At 36.6% G+C, this 14793-nt stretch overlaps 1 non-coding gene across 1 annotated transcript; it reads left to right on the top strand.

Annotated features, from left to right (window-relative positions):
• Positions 1-14451: 14451 nt before the first annotated feature.
• TRNAR-CCG (transfer RNA arginine (anticodon CCG)) lies at positions 14452-14523 on the top strand. Its single transcript has one exon. It is a non-coding gene; the product is annotated as a tRNA-Arg (tRNA).
• The last annotated feature ends 270 nt before the right edge of the window (positions 14524-14793 follow it).

The following is a 14793-nucleotide window of genomic DNA, read 5'->3' as shown; positions in this document are numbered from 1 at the left end:
CGCCTGAGTACTAAAATAAAAGTCAAAGTAGAACTGAAACAGCGTTTGTAATGGATATGAATGTCATAATTATCTTGAGATCCGTTATACATCGCTAGAAGCATAGTCCTAGAAGTCCTTGCGTTAGCTCATTGGTAAGCTGTCGGATTTCAAATCTTAAGGTTGAGAGTTCGAATCCCGTCTAGCTTAGTCCTTTTTTTTAAATTATATTTTCCGCAATGCATAAAAAATTATATAAAATAATTACATTAGAATACATAAGTTGTGTATATATAACATAATCATTGCAGAACATAGTAATTATTATGTTTAAAATATAACATCTGAGATAATTTTCACAGTAGGTCGGTATTATATATGAGGATGTAAATACAACTTAAGAAACTCGTTCAATAGCAATAAATAAGTTATGTAGTGTATTTATTTGCATCTATTTGTCATACAGATGTAACTTCTCAATATTCTCATTACAGCATGTCATTTACATTCGTGAAATTCAATATATTCCTACGGATATAGAAAGTGTATAAACAGAGTATCCAAAGTCGTATCCTGCTTCAAGACACATAACTTTTCCCGATCCCCTTAACGTCACGGGAAGAAACACAAACTCTCTTTAGAACGGAATGTCGTTACTTAGAGTCTCATTCGAATACGTTGAATATGCTTTTGTATATTCATCTCTCTCTCTCTCTCTCTCTTTCGCTTTGTTTATGTGTGTGTGTGTGTGTGTGTGTTGCGGAATATCCCAAGTTGAATACAACATTTGCCAAGTATATGAGCATCATTGTCATCGAATACCAGAAATTGAAAGTCGTGTTTCTTCAGGTTGGGTTTGCGTGTTCATGTTAGCTCACTGGTAGAGTACGGACTTGCCAATAAAGAGGTCTTGAGTTCAAAGCCTACAGCTAATAATCATTCTTTTGTTAGTAGGATTGCACAGAAATCGGATACAAGGAGTGGTTTACTTCTAGAAATATTTTCAGAAGCGTTTAGGTAGCCCTGAAAAGGGCTGTTTTCGGGAGTTAAGGCGGGGACATTAATATTGTGTCCAAGACCCTTCTGAATTTATTACACGCTCCATTCTTCTGGGCATGGAATCTATTACATGGGTGACAAATCTATCTCCTTCCCCTACCTCCAGCCATGCTTCGGAAACAAGATGCCACAGGTCATCCTGAGTTCTTGGTGGATCTGCCTCAGGCCAACTTTCCCTTAGAGTACGCTTCACTTCTGCCCACATATTTTTCATGAGATTGAGGTCTGCTCCACGAGCGGCCAGTCGATTAAATCAATCTCAGGATGCCCTGCGAACCTTTCCTGAATCACACGGGAAGTATGTATTGGCGACTGGTATTGCTGAAACTGAATTACACCATCAGGCTGAAATACTCGTACAGATAGCACCATGATATTACTGATAATGTCTAAGTACTGAGCATTGTCCAGATGTCCTTCAATTCTATGAAGCTGTCCTGCTCCGCGACTGGAAATCCAACCCCAACATAAAATAGATACATGGCCACTGCGATTGCAAGCAGCCACATATCCATGGTCATATCAGGTGCCTCTCGGACGATACACAAAACGGCGTCCCTCCTTTGATGTTGTGAATATGGGTTCATCTGAGAAAACTACGTTTTCCCAATTGAGACCCACATTCGCCTGTGCAAACGCGAGACGGTAAATTTTGTGGTCGTCTGAGAGTTATTCCTTCACGGCAGCAACACGGCCACGTAACCCAGCATGACGAAGCCTTCGCAGAGCTGTATGCTTTCTACCAGGAAAGATAGAAACTTCCCTTAGCTGTCTAGACGTCCTTAGTGGGTCTAACCGGGCTTCGTTTACTAATCTCGCATCTTGGGCTTCGGTTGACACATGCGGACGACCAGGAGATCGTAAATTATCAGTCTGACCTGTAGCACCATATTTCCGAATCCATCGCCTTCCTGTAGAGGCCGGGACACCTACTCGCCTGCTAGCTGCAGTTGCAGAATAACCTTCAAACTCCCATAAAGTAATTACTGCTGTACGTCTATCCATAGTTACCAATGTTCTGAGCTGTGAGAAGGAAGCAATAGGTAAAAGCTAGTACCTGACGTGTGATTGGTTACTTGCACGACACGCCTATTGTGGGGAACAGCGTTGCCAGATCTAGCATAATGATGCTAGATCTAGCATAATTTGCATGTCTCTAGCACCTAGCATCTTGCTTTTAGCATCCTGCCCAAATCTAGCACAATTTCAGCAAGTTTATCAGAAAGCCGTAAAACCTGGAGATGAGAAAGAAGTTGGTCGTGGGAAGAAAAAGAACGGCAGAAATGTATCCTCTTCCATTGATTCATACAGTCGGTAAACCATACAGGCAGTCTTATTTTCCGAAGTAAGTTCGAAACGTCTTTGGGATTTTTTGTGGCTCCACCCAGGGTTTTCTAATCCTTTAACTCCGAGGCATGGGCGGAGCTATGGGGGCCATTCTCCCCCCAACTTTTTGACAACTTCACCATCTTTATTTCTGACTTCATGATCATATTTATTCCTGAAATGACAGCTCCGAGACCGACCAAAAATCTGCCGCCCCCACCCCCTAGCAGACGATTCCCAACTCCCCTTATGCTGCGAAGTAATTTTCTTTCAAAATATGTAAACAAAAACTTTGCATTCATTTATACGATATATACGCCATTGAGTCTGGCAACGACTGCATTAATTTAGCTGAGTTAAAATTTTGGTGCGTGAAATATTGCATTCTTGCTCTCTGTGTATTTTAAGTTACGTTATCGTATCTCAACTTCGTTTTTTTAAACTCCTGAATTAGTAATTATGAGGATCTATCATAATTTGACCGAATCTAGCATAAGTTCGATCAGGTTTTGGAATAATTCCGAGCTGTGAGTCTGGCAACGCTGGTGGGGAACGACTTGGTCAACGACTCGCGAAAGAAATCTAAAAATGGTGTGCCGTAATAATAATATCAAAAACAGTTTTTATAAAGGAATATTAATACATACGAAAAGCTGTTTAAAGAATGAATTGTTATACTGACTTTACACGTATAAAAACATATACCATATACCAAACAGATTGAGCGATATGATGATAGCTGTTTTGAGACAAACTCTTTCGAAGTCCAACTTCGGGTATCTTCGGAAAACGGTAAACTAAAGCTGCTGGTTCGAACCTCCAAAGCCAACCTTAGTAATCGGGAAACAATGTACAGATATGTTTTTCCTTCTGTTAAATATAATAAGACATGTTGAAATGGTATTAAGTGTAGAAAAAAGTAACATTGAAATACTTAATGATACAATATTTCGAGACTATGTATTCACACTCTCGTTTCGTCATTGGGATTTCCATACGAAAAGAGCATTTACGTATGAGCTCAGTTATATTTCAGAAGCAGCTTCCGAAAAGCGGTCATGTTAGCTCAGTGGTACACCACCGAGCGTTTAAATCGTGAGTTCGATACCCGTTCAGGTGAAATTCTTTTATGATATTCTACTTTCCTCAATGCATGAAAATTATGTAAAATAGTTACATTACAATTCATCAGTTGTATATATCAGTTGAATATATATATTCATATCATCAGTTGTATATATCAGTTGAATATATATATTCATATCATTTCACGACATAAGTAATTCTTATCTTTAAAATATAACATCTGAGGTATTGACAGAACGTCGGTGTGTTATGTGTGAATATTGAATACACATTTTAAAAAATCGTGTAATAGCAATAAATAAGTTATGTAATGTATTTATTTGCAGCTACTTTCATCGCAGATAACTTCTCAATATTCGCATTACAGCATTTAGGTAGAGCATATCGAAAATCGGATCGTGGTCCAAGACAAAAAACTAGCTAGCCCCAAACTGTCACGTAAGAAATTCGCGAATCGCAAAAGTAAAGTGAAGAGATTGAGAGCGGTAATTCCTTAATCGCTCTCTCTCAACTCTCTCTTATCTGCATTTATACACATAAAAGTGTATGTATGTATGTTCCAACATAACTCATGTATGCCTAGGGCAGGGTTTCTCAACCTGGGAGTCGCGGCCCCTAGGGGATCGCGAAGATAGGCGGAAGAGATAAATATAGTTAGAATCTAATACCAGAAATTATTTTCAAATATTATTTTTAATTTTGTTCTGATAGGCATACTTTTGTTTTTTATACACACTGTAAAGAACAATAAAAAATAAGTCTACTGAACATTTTCAAAGGGTGTAGAATTCGTGTTACTATTCGGTTCAAAGTCTTGTCGTCGCGAATTCTGTCGAGAAATTTGAAGCTTAAAATATACAAAACGATAATCATGCCTGTTGTTCTGTATGGTTGCGAAACATGGTCGCTTACTTTGAGGGAAGAACATAGACTGAAAGTATTTGAGAACAAGATCCTTAGACGAATATTCGGACCCAAGAGGAACGGGAATGGGGAATGGCGGAAACTTCATAACGAGGAACTACATAATTTATACGGTTTACCCAACATTGTTAGGGTCGTCAAGTCTAGAAGGCTTAGGTGGGCAGGTTATGCAGCTAGAATGGAAGAAAGTAGAAACACTTTCAAAATCTTGACTGGAAGACCAATCGGAAAACGACCATTAGGAAGACCTAGGCGCAGATGGGAGGACAATATTAAGATGGATTTCGCTGAGATACGAATACAAAGTAGAAACTGGATCCAATTGGCTAAGGATAGAAGCCAGTGTAGAGTTTTTGTGAACGCGGCATTGAACCTCCGGGTTCCATAGGCCATAGAGTTAGTTAGTTAGTAGAGTTGTTTAAAAATGAATTTAAATCAAAGAGGTATGATATAAAACTAATGAGAACTGTATATAGAAATACTAGAAAAATACACATGCAACAAAACCTGCACATTGAAATACAATTAAAATTAAAACCTAATGAGACCCCTAAGCATGGTGTAATTTCACTAGTTCAGCAATGTCCGGTTCAATCTTCATGACGAACATTATCAAGCCATTTTCAACTGATAAGCGATTTCTTATCTTTGTTTTAATGTTTACCATAAAAAACACACTTTCGCACAAGTACGATATAGCAAATGGAATTATTACTTTTAAAGCAGCAATCCCCAGACCAGGATATTCTTCTCTCCTCATCAGGCAGAACTTGTCCAAGTCTTCGTTACAAAAAACCAGTTGCAAAGACTTGTCGCATGATCATTCTATTATTTGGTCAAGAAGTTGTGGGCTTAAATCGGATACGTTAATGGCCTCTTCAATGAAGGAGTTTAACATCCATCTTGAACCAGCACCTTCGTCGTTGGGAATATAGATATTACAGTTACTGTATCCACTGCCAGTGCCGGGCGCCGAAAAAAGGGGCCACACATTTCGGAGGAAGTGTGTTACTCATGTTAGGAAAGTGCATGTGCACATGTGTAAAATAGAAGGAAAAACGTAATAAAATGTGCTCAAAATTAAGGAAAGGTAGGGTTTATTTTGAAAATGTTATTGAGCTTCGTGCCAACCATGGTGGCGCTTCGTAGCTAGTCTGTCGACGTCACTCATATATACGGTGACATCGTACTATACTCTCGCCCCGGGCGCTGATTTTCCATGGCACTGTTCACTATAAACAAAAAAATGGATTCTACTATTATAGAAATAGGTATGTTAAAAATCCCACACAAGCTTATTATAAAACAAATTATAAAAGGGTCGCTGGCAAGAGCGTGTGATAAAAGGGGATCGTGATAGGAATTAGATTGAGAACCACTGGCCTAGAGTAATTTTAACCACATTTCTTATAGTTTCGAAAAGAGTGCTGTCGGGTTACCTATGGTGAATGGGAGGGGGATACATATAAAAGATTGGTAGAAAATGATCGATATTACATTCATAGTTTTCGGGGTCGCTTAGATAAATAGTGAGACTTTCAATTTCGCTTAACTCCGATTAAGCTCTCATTAGTAGGGATGGGCACGAACGACTTTTCTTTGAAACTCGACTCGACTCGAAACATACATCTTTGATGTCTACTCTTGGACTCGGCGCGAAAAATATCTTCCAACTCGACTCGGACTAGAGTCAAGTCGAACCAAAACGAGCAAAATCCTGTGTGTAGTCCTACCTGGACAATACATAGACAATAATTATTCTATCATCAATTATACTACTATTACTACAAATAATAATAATAATAATAATAATAATAATAATAATAATAATAATAATAATAATAATAATAATAATAATAATAATTATTATTATTATTATTATTATTATTATTATTATTATTATTATGACAACACCGTGTACAAACATGAACAATAGATGGTTAGTAAAGGAATACTAAAAGCTAGTTGAATGCCGACGTCGGTAGTCATGAACTCTACAAGGCAAAGACATCGTTCATTACTCTAAGCTGTAAGCGTCGGTGGACTACAGGTGGTCAACTATTGACCTCTCGCCAGAAATTGGTGGCCCCGCAGCGACGATCCGTGGTGGCCCAAGTTCCATTTTGAAAACTTTACTACCAGCAGCAGAGACGCGATGAAACGCCAACGAACCACAAAATTACTCTCCCAAAATATGTCAAAATGCCTATATGTGTGATTTGTTTATATTTAGATGAATCAAAAAACACAAAACAAATACCCGGGGTGGACGCAAACTATCAATATTACGATTACTAGGCACGTGTTCTTCTGACTTCCCCACGGAAACGATCATAAAAAGCTTGGTTGTTGAAGGATAAATCATTGACGTCTTAATTTAGCCAATCAGACAAACCCCTACATCTCGAGTTCTAGAAGGTGATACCGTGAACCGTTTCAGATTTATTGCTTCCTGGTGGAGTACTATCCATGAGCAAAATTTGAGCATAATAGCCGACATGCATCTTCGGTGCCTCTTATCTTTAGTACAATTTTAACCAGAGATGGTGTGGGTCAATGAAAATTTGATCCACGACCCACCATGACCCACTATAACCCACCACCCAAATGCCCCATTGGCCCACTCTGATCCATCAACCATCGTGATCCACTCTGATCCACCACCAACTATGAACCACTCTGAACCATTGTGACCAACTCCGACCCACCAAAACCCATCGACATCAACTCTGACCGATGGCTCACGTCCTCCTCTCCATTGGCTAAAGAGGTTACACTTGTAATAAAACAAGACTGTGAAATTATCACTTATCGGAGTTAGAATTTCTACCGTTAATGGCTCAAGCACCTCTCTGTTACAATACTGGTGGGTCTGACCTTTACGATATATAATGGCAAAGTGTTTCTCATCTTCCAAATTAAAATGAATTTAAATTTATCATATATAATTATTTCTTTGTTGCCTTACAGACACATTTCAGTAGAAAATAGGGTGAAATTTGAAAGTCTCAAATCAAGGAAAAGTAGACCAACGTAAAAAAAAAAAAAAAAAAAAAAAACAGAGAGAGAGAGAGAGAGAGAAACTAATTTTCTATATAATTAACCATGCCGTACTAATTGAAAATGCCCATGTAATTAAGTTTAGAATACAAATTTTATGGCCATTTTTCTCTAACTTTATGGCTTGATTGCCTTATGCTCGGAACGCTCCATATATTAAACACCAGCTTCAGCAATTATAAATAGAAAGCAGTGGATATAAAATTCAAAAAGAACTTTAATTTGCATTACTCAATTTGTTTCTCAACTAATATCAATCGTTTTCGATTATTTTTACAAATCAACCCACTACCAATTTCCAATATACAGAAAATGCACCCCTGTCCCCCCGCTCATAAAAGATAATTTTAAAAAATGCCAGGACATATTCTCTTTATTTTTAATAAAGAGTTATATGCTGAATTTCAGCTCTCAGTTGAACGGCTTGTGAGATACTCAATTTTTCGCTCATGTGGTTCGGATTCCACGTTAATCAGTAGGTCCACGTCTCATATAGCCTCGCTGCTGAAAGGGACGCTAAACTAAACTCAACTCAACTCAATTTTTCGCAAAAATTCGGTCTTCTATTCCCCCTAAGGATATGTATTATAATGAAAGTGACACGCGTATGATAACTTCCCAGTTGGGATTGGAGCCTGATTATATACCAAACGTCAATTTATTTGACTGTGCAATTTGACCGTGATGATTACGCAGACATAGTTACTTTCAATTTTTTATGATACATATCCTTATTTCATATGTTACAGATGATTCAAAAATACTTTTTCAAGCAGTTAGCTCCTCTAGAATCTCACAGGCTGCATCCCAAAATCCAACTCCTACTATCCTATGACAATCCAAAAGTGACTGAACTGTTTTTATTAGGAACAAATGACAAAAGAAAAATGGAGATCTTGAAAGTAAAATGTAGAAAAGCTCGGTGCCCCCAATAACTACATATTTCTCCGCCCCTTCATCCCGAACTTAAAAATAAAACTTAATTCGAATATGGTTAATTAGTGAATTTATTACAGTTAAATTCCACTCACTCTATGCTACAGCTACAACTATGTAACAAAAAATAACAACTGTGAAACATGTTCTGAATTACTATTAGATTTCTTACGCTATTATTAAACATATTAGAATAGTAAAAGAGGATTGTTCGTGAAATAGTATATTTGCTCTCGATTTATAACTTTTTCATACGGAAAAAAATAAAATATTATTCAAGTTTTAAACTTTGCACTCTGCAAATATGTTGCCCTCTAGGCAATGGGACTAATGTGAAATGTGGATTATTGTGGACTAATGGGAAATGCTGCACTGTTAGCGGCGCTGAAAACTTACGATTCGATTCTAATATCGAATGATTTCGATATCTTTATGTCGCTACGTAACCACCCTGGGTGCTAATGGGAGCTTAGTTGGACTTGAATTGAAAGTAGAATCATTCACTTAAGCGACCACGAAACTATGGATTCGATACTAATATCGACCCGTTTCTAGCATTTTTGATATGTATCCCGACAGTACTCTTTTTCCAGACTGTAAGAAATATAGTTAAAATTGCTCTAGATATATCAGAATTATGCTGAAATACACACATAAATCCACTTTTATATTCTGTATAAATAGAGAGTGAGCGAGCGAGTGAGCGAGAGAGGGCGACTGAAGGCATCACCACCTCCACATTGCAAAAGCATATATCAGGAATTGAATTGAAAATCTATGTAAAGACTTTCTGCTGTGGCATGCTTCATAAGGACAATTCCAGTCTGCTCACGTGACCTTTGGGGTTCATGAATTTTTTTGTGAGCGTTCCGACTTTGGATTCTCTGTTTATACCTTCTGTTTATGCATCGAATAACTTTTCAAGAACATAAATGACATTCTGTATTATGAATGTTGAGAATTACCCTCTATATGACAAATAGCTGCAAATAAATACACTACATGATTTATTTATTGCTATTGAACGAGTTTCTTAAGTTGTATTTACATCCTCATATATAATACCGACCTACTGTGAAAATTATCTCAGATGTTATATTTTAAACATAATAATTACTATGTTCTGCAATGATTATGTTATATATACACAACTTATGTATTCTAATGTAATTATTTTATATAATTTTTTATGCATTGCGGAAAATATAATTAAAAAAAAAAAGGATTAACCTAAACGGGATTCGAACTCTCAACCTTAAGATTTGAAATCCGACAGCTTACCAATGAGCTAGCACAAGGACTTCTAGAATTATGCTTCTAGCGATGTATAACGGATCTCAAGATAATTATGACATTCATATCCATTACGAACGCTGTTTCTGTTCTACTTTGACTTTTATTTTAGTACTCAGGCGATAATTATGTTCTATTTCTTAACTTTAAGCATTCTTTTACATATGGAAAGATTCTTTAACGTATTTAAATGTTCCATTACGTATGGGGAGCTAAATGACAAACAAGCATGTGCTGACATTTAAAAAAAAGGTTTCGAAATATTGTATCATTAAGTATTTCAATCAATGTTGCTTTTTTAAACACTTGGTAACAAGTCTTATTATATTTAAAAGAAGAAAAACACATCTCCAAACTTTTTCCAGATTGCAAAGGCTGGCTTGGAGGTTCGAACCTGGCTTACTTTTTCCCGAAGATACCCGAAGCTGGACTTAGAAAATTATTGCCTCAAAACACCAGTAAAGAATGCGCTCAACCTTTTTGAGACAAGGTGTACCTGATTTGTGGCAACTCTCGTTTTTGAAGTATTTTTGAAAGCTGCTGTTCTTGTTTAACAGTGTTGAATACCTTTGTTCATAGTACAAATCAAAATTCGAACTACATAAGCCCTTTCTGGCTAGCGCGTGTGGTCTCAGGTTTGAGCTACGGTGGCAGAGTATTGTTGAATGCATTATGGTGGTTTGGGTCATATATCCTAGATGTTGAAAACGGACGCTATATGACCCAACCCACAATTATTAAAAGGGATTTTGACCAAACCACTCTAAATTTCCAAAAGAGGGACAAAATCCTACCGAAAGTTTTCTCGACTAGGGCAAAAGCTCAGTGAGATCTTTTACAAGAATTAAAAAAAGTCCACTTGGTATAAGGAAACAGAGTAAGCATGGAAAACTCAAGGAAAACAGTAATTTTCCGAAAGTTAATTTTTCAATGGGTGAAACTAAAAAGGAACTTACGCTTGTTAAGAAATCACAAGCAAAACGGAATGGTGTAGTAATGCTTTAAGCTCTGTTGAGTGAATCAAAGAAAATGAAAATGAAATATTTCAGCTTAACATTCACGATTATGCCCTTTAGACTAAAGGAGACGGGTGAGTAAGACAAGTGAATGATGATGGCGGAATTGGTAGAATTAGAATGTTGGAGGGGACGAATATTCCGAGACATCGCCGACTACGATCTCTTAGCGCCTTCCCAAATAGCACAGACAAGCGAACAGGGCCTAGTTCCTTTAGGAGCCGCTGTGGCGCTAGTTACGTGCACCAATATTTTCTCTGTGTAGCAGGCAAATGAAATAGCTAGCTATAACAGGAAAAGAATTCTTAAGTCCCCCCCCCCCACATAGTATCACAAAAACTAAACTGTTTTTAAAATTGAATACAATTAGTATCGATTAATTAAGAATAAAAGATAATAAAACACACCGGGAAGAAATCCTTTACAAATTACAAACCAAGTACTTCCCCAGATAATGGCTTGGCATTTAGAAATTTTGCATGTTCAAAACACCCTGTTTCAACATCTGCTATGTTCTTCAGCAACACTGGAACTATTACATCGCACATTTTTACACCTAATTTGAATGAATGATTGTCCGAAAAGAGGTACTGCAAATACTAAACGTGTTCCAGAAAGGAAACAATATAGGCAGAAAGAGTTTCCGAAATTCGGGTGTTCACAAACCGATGGGCCTTTTCAACAACGTGAATCACCCATACTAGTTATTTTGTAGGATAGCACATTACGTTTCTACTGCCTTGTTTGTATATCAAGTTCATAAGCGTGGAATTGCATTTGTACTGACTGATAAGTTTGTGACATGAGGCACAATCTATACTTTCAATAATTTTCCGATCTACAAAACTTCCTAAGAAAGCACTAGAAGCTAATTTCACTATTCCTAATAAAATGTCTGAAAAGAGAACCATAAATGGGAACATTAAAGTATTATACAAATTGTGACAATAGTAGTGAACAATAGGCTAAAATGTTATGAATTGACTAATTTCTTAAAAATGTTACGAGTTGACTAATTTCTTATTGTGCATATAGTGTGTACAGATTGAATTGTTAAGGATTGGATTTCATTTGCGTTATGATTTAACTGAATTTCACTTTTAGTTTACACTTTAATGAATGTGTCTATTTTTCTCCTAGTGCAAAATGGTTATATTATTTTTTTCTTGGCATTATCATATTAATAGGTTTCATATGGTAGAGTGTCAGAAATACATAAATATCTTTCTAAACCATGGGATCTTTGTATATAATTATCTGTTTTAGCAAGATGTAAATAGGAGTCTACTAATATATTACTACGATATTTCACAAAATAAATAAAATCATTTTATCTATTGAAGATAAATATTAGGGAAATTTGGGGTTACCACTGGCACACCAAATACTGGGATAGTATATGAAATACAGGCTCTGGGTTCTTCTTTTACCCCATTAGCAAGGGCATCAATTTTGGGAAGCTTGTAGCCCCCCTCGAAGTTAAAATTGGCTCCCTTAATGGGGAAGGGGGGGGCAAATGCTAAGTTGAAGTAGGTTCTCCAATTTCTACAGTACATGGTAATTCGTTCTCCTGTTCTACTAAAGCGTATCTGCCATAGGGCTCCCCCAGTTACACAGAAATCGGCACTCTTGCCCATAAGTTAAAAGGTTTTACGTCTGTTTTTTTTCTTTAGAAAAGAACTAACCTACGCATAGATCCCATTACTAATCAGAAACATAAATAAATGAAATTAATTATACAAGCAAAAAACAACACTTACTAGGATCAGTATCAAGACCAGTTAACAATTCTGTTACTGTATCTGGTATGGCGATATATGCTTCAGAATCAGGAAAGTGATCGGGAATATTTTCCTTTGAAATAGTAGTAGAATTTGCAGTGGAAGGCAGCGATAGTAATCCAGTTTTCAAAATTCGATTTATTGCATATACAATGGATAGCAATGCTCACAGACAAAATGATACACAACAATGTACCATAATTAAAACAATAAAAGAACATTTTTGTGTTGTTAATTTTACCACTTAAAGATAGTACAAGTATTATGCAACTATAGTGCCTACACACGCCACGCGACGTCTTTTTTTTTTTTTTTTTTTTTTTTAGCAAGGAGAAAAATCACGTAAAACACCACACTCAGGATTCCCAAATGTCCCGGATTTTAAGGGACAGTCCCTTATTTTATGATTTTGTCTCGCGTCCCGGGGAGCTTCGATACCAGACAGCAAAAGTCCCATATTTTGCCCAAATGACAAATTTACCTCAGACAACTACTTTAAAGCCCGCAATTTTTAAAGTCATGAGTGTGGCCAGTAAATGGCAAATGCTATTTCAGAAAAGCTCCGAGTTGCCAAATTTATTTAAAGTCGTCTCAAGGATCCCACCGTCAAATTCATTTGTGGAGAGAGTTTTCTCACATATGAATTTGAAATGGACTGACACAGAAATATGTGTTTATGCCCAGTTGTTGACAGCTGAGTTTTTCGACAGCCTAAAGAAAAATCCAAACTTGAAAAAAAATATAAGTACAGTTAAGTCAAGCGTGAAGTAGGATTTTTGAAATTGTTTAGATTACGTAGATGTTTTAAAAGTAAGATTTACCTATTTTTTCTTAGATCTATATTAACTTTTTGTATTAGTTCATACTTTTGTATTTCTTTCAGTCTAAAATGATTACTTTTTTATGTGATGCCTGGTTCATATTCTACCACTAGATCATGTTTATTAAAACCTTCCCGTTAATACTCATTGAAAGTCGTCAACCCATCCCTTATTTAGACTATTTTTGGGCAATCCTGACCACACTACACGTCCTTCTGTTTAGTGCACGTTAGTGGCGCCACAACGACCGAAAGGTCAACTGTCCCCTGTAAGCAAATTTCATGTTACGAGAGGAATATGGTAAGGCGCTAAGGGATCGTAGCCGGCGATGTCCGAGAAAATCCACAGACACGATTGCTGTCCACTATATTTATTTGGCCTGGAATCGAACCTGGGACACCACGCACCAGAGGTAATCTCTCTTCCACTGACATTATGAGTCATCATGTAATGAATCAAGAGTTTTTTTTTTTTTTTTAAATTCAAAAGGAATAATTGTTGACTTTGAACTTGCTTTTCATCAGGCAGTGAAAGTTGTATTTCATGATAGTGTTAATCTAAGGAATGCTTTTTCCATTTGACCCAGTCTATTTAGAGAAAAATCAACAGCTAAGCCTATCGAACATAAATAAGGAACTAGAAGATATTAAAAGGATTCACTTTTTTTTTTCACTCCAAGTCAACCTATTTAATGGAGCGTTGTTCTCTAATTGCTTTTCGAAATACACTTGCAGTGAGTTTAAGAAGAACTATTTGCGAGAGAACTATGAAAAGTGCATGAGAACACAAGTAGGGGTGATATAACTAATAATCGTGCAGAAACTTGGAATCATGGCTTGGTTGATGTTAGTAAGCCATGATTTTGAGGGTCTGTTTTGAGTATAAGAAATAAGCCAAGCATTGCAATTAGATGTATCGTTCAGTTATAATTGGATCTGTATTATACAAAAAGAAGAAAGAAGGAATATGTAAAATTCATGCTGTGTAATTTGTTTTTCTTTGGCTACCACTAACCTTTACAACACCTGTACATTAATGATACTAATACCTATTATTATTATTATTATTATTATTATTATTATTATTATTATTATTATTATTATTATTATTATTATTATTATTATTATTATTATTATTATTGGAATTTAGTTTCCAGATTATTATAATGGGGGCGCGGTGGCTCAGTGGTAGAGCGTTCACCTCCGGTGCGTGAGGTCCCTGGTTTGATCCCAGCTCGCGCCGTGTGGACTTTGTGGTGGACAAACACCGTGCTCGTGGTTTTTCTCGGGATTCTCCCGTTTCCTCCTTTCTTCATTCCACCATTTGATTCATTACTCATCATCACCGTCTCCTTTAGCCTAACCGGCATAACGGTGGGACGTAAAACTAAAGATTTCATTTCATTTCATTTTTCCAGATTATTATAGTCTTCAAGATAACAGAAACCCTTAGAGCATACTTTCTTCTTATCAAGTACATAGATATGGTTTGCTTATTAGAAAGACTTACTTT

This window comes from Thermobia domestica, chromosome 2, assembly GCF_964235325.1.
Source record: "Thermobia domestica chromosome 2, izTheDome1.hap1.1, whole genome shotgun sequence".
In the NCBI taxonomy this organism is placed as follows: domain Eukaryota; kingdom Metazoa; phylum Arthropoda; class Insecta; order Zygentoma; family Lepismatidae; genus Thermobia; species Thermobia domestica.
The sequence above is the reverse complement of the archived record's forward strand: the minus strand, read 5'-3'. Positions and strand labels throughout refer to the sequence as shown.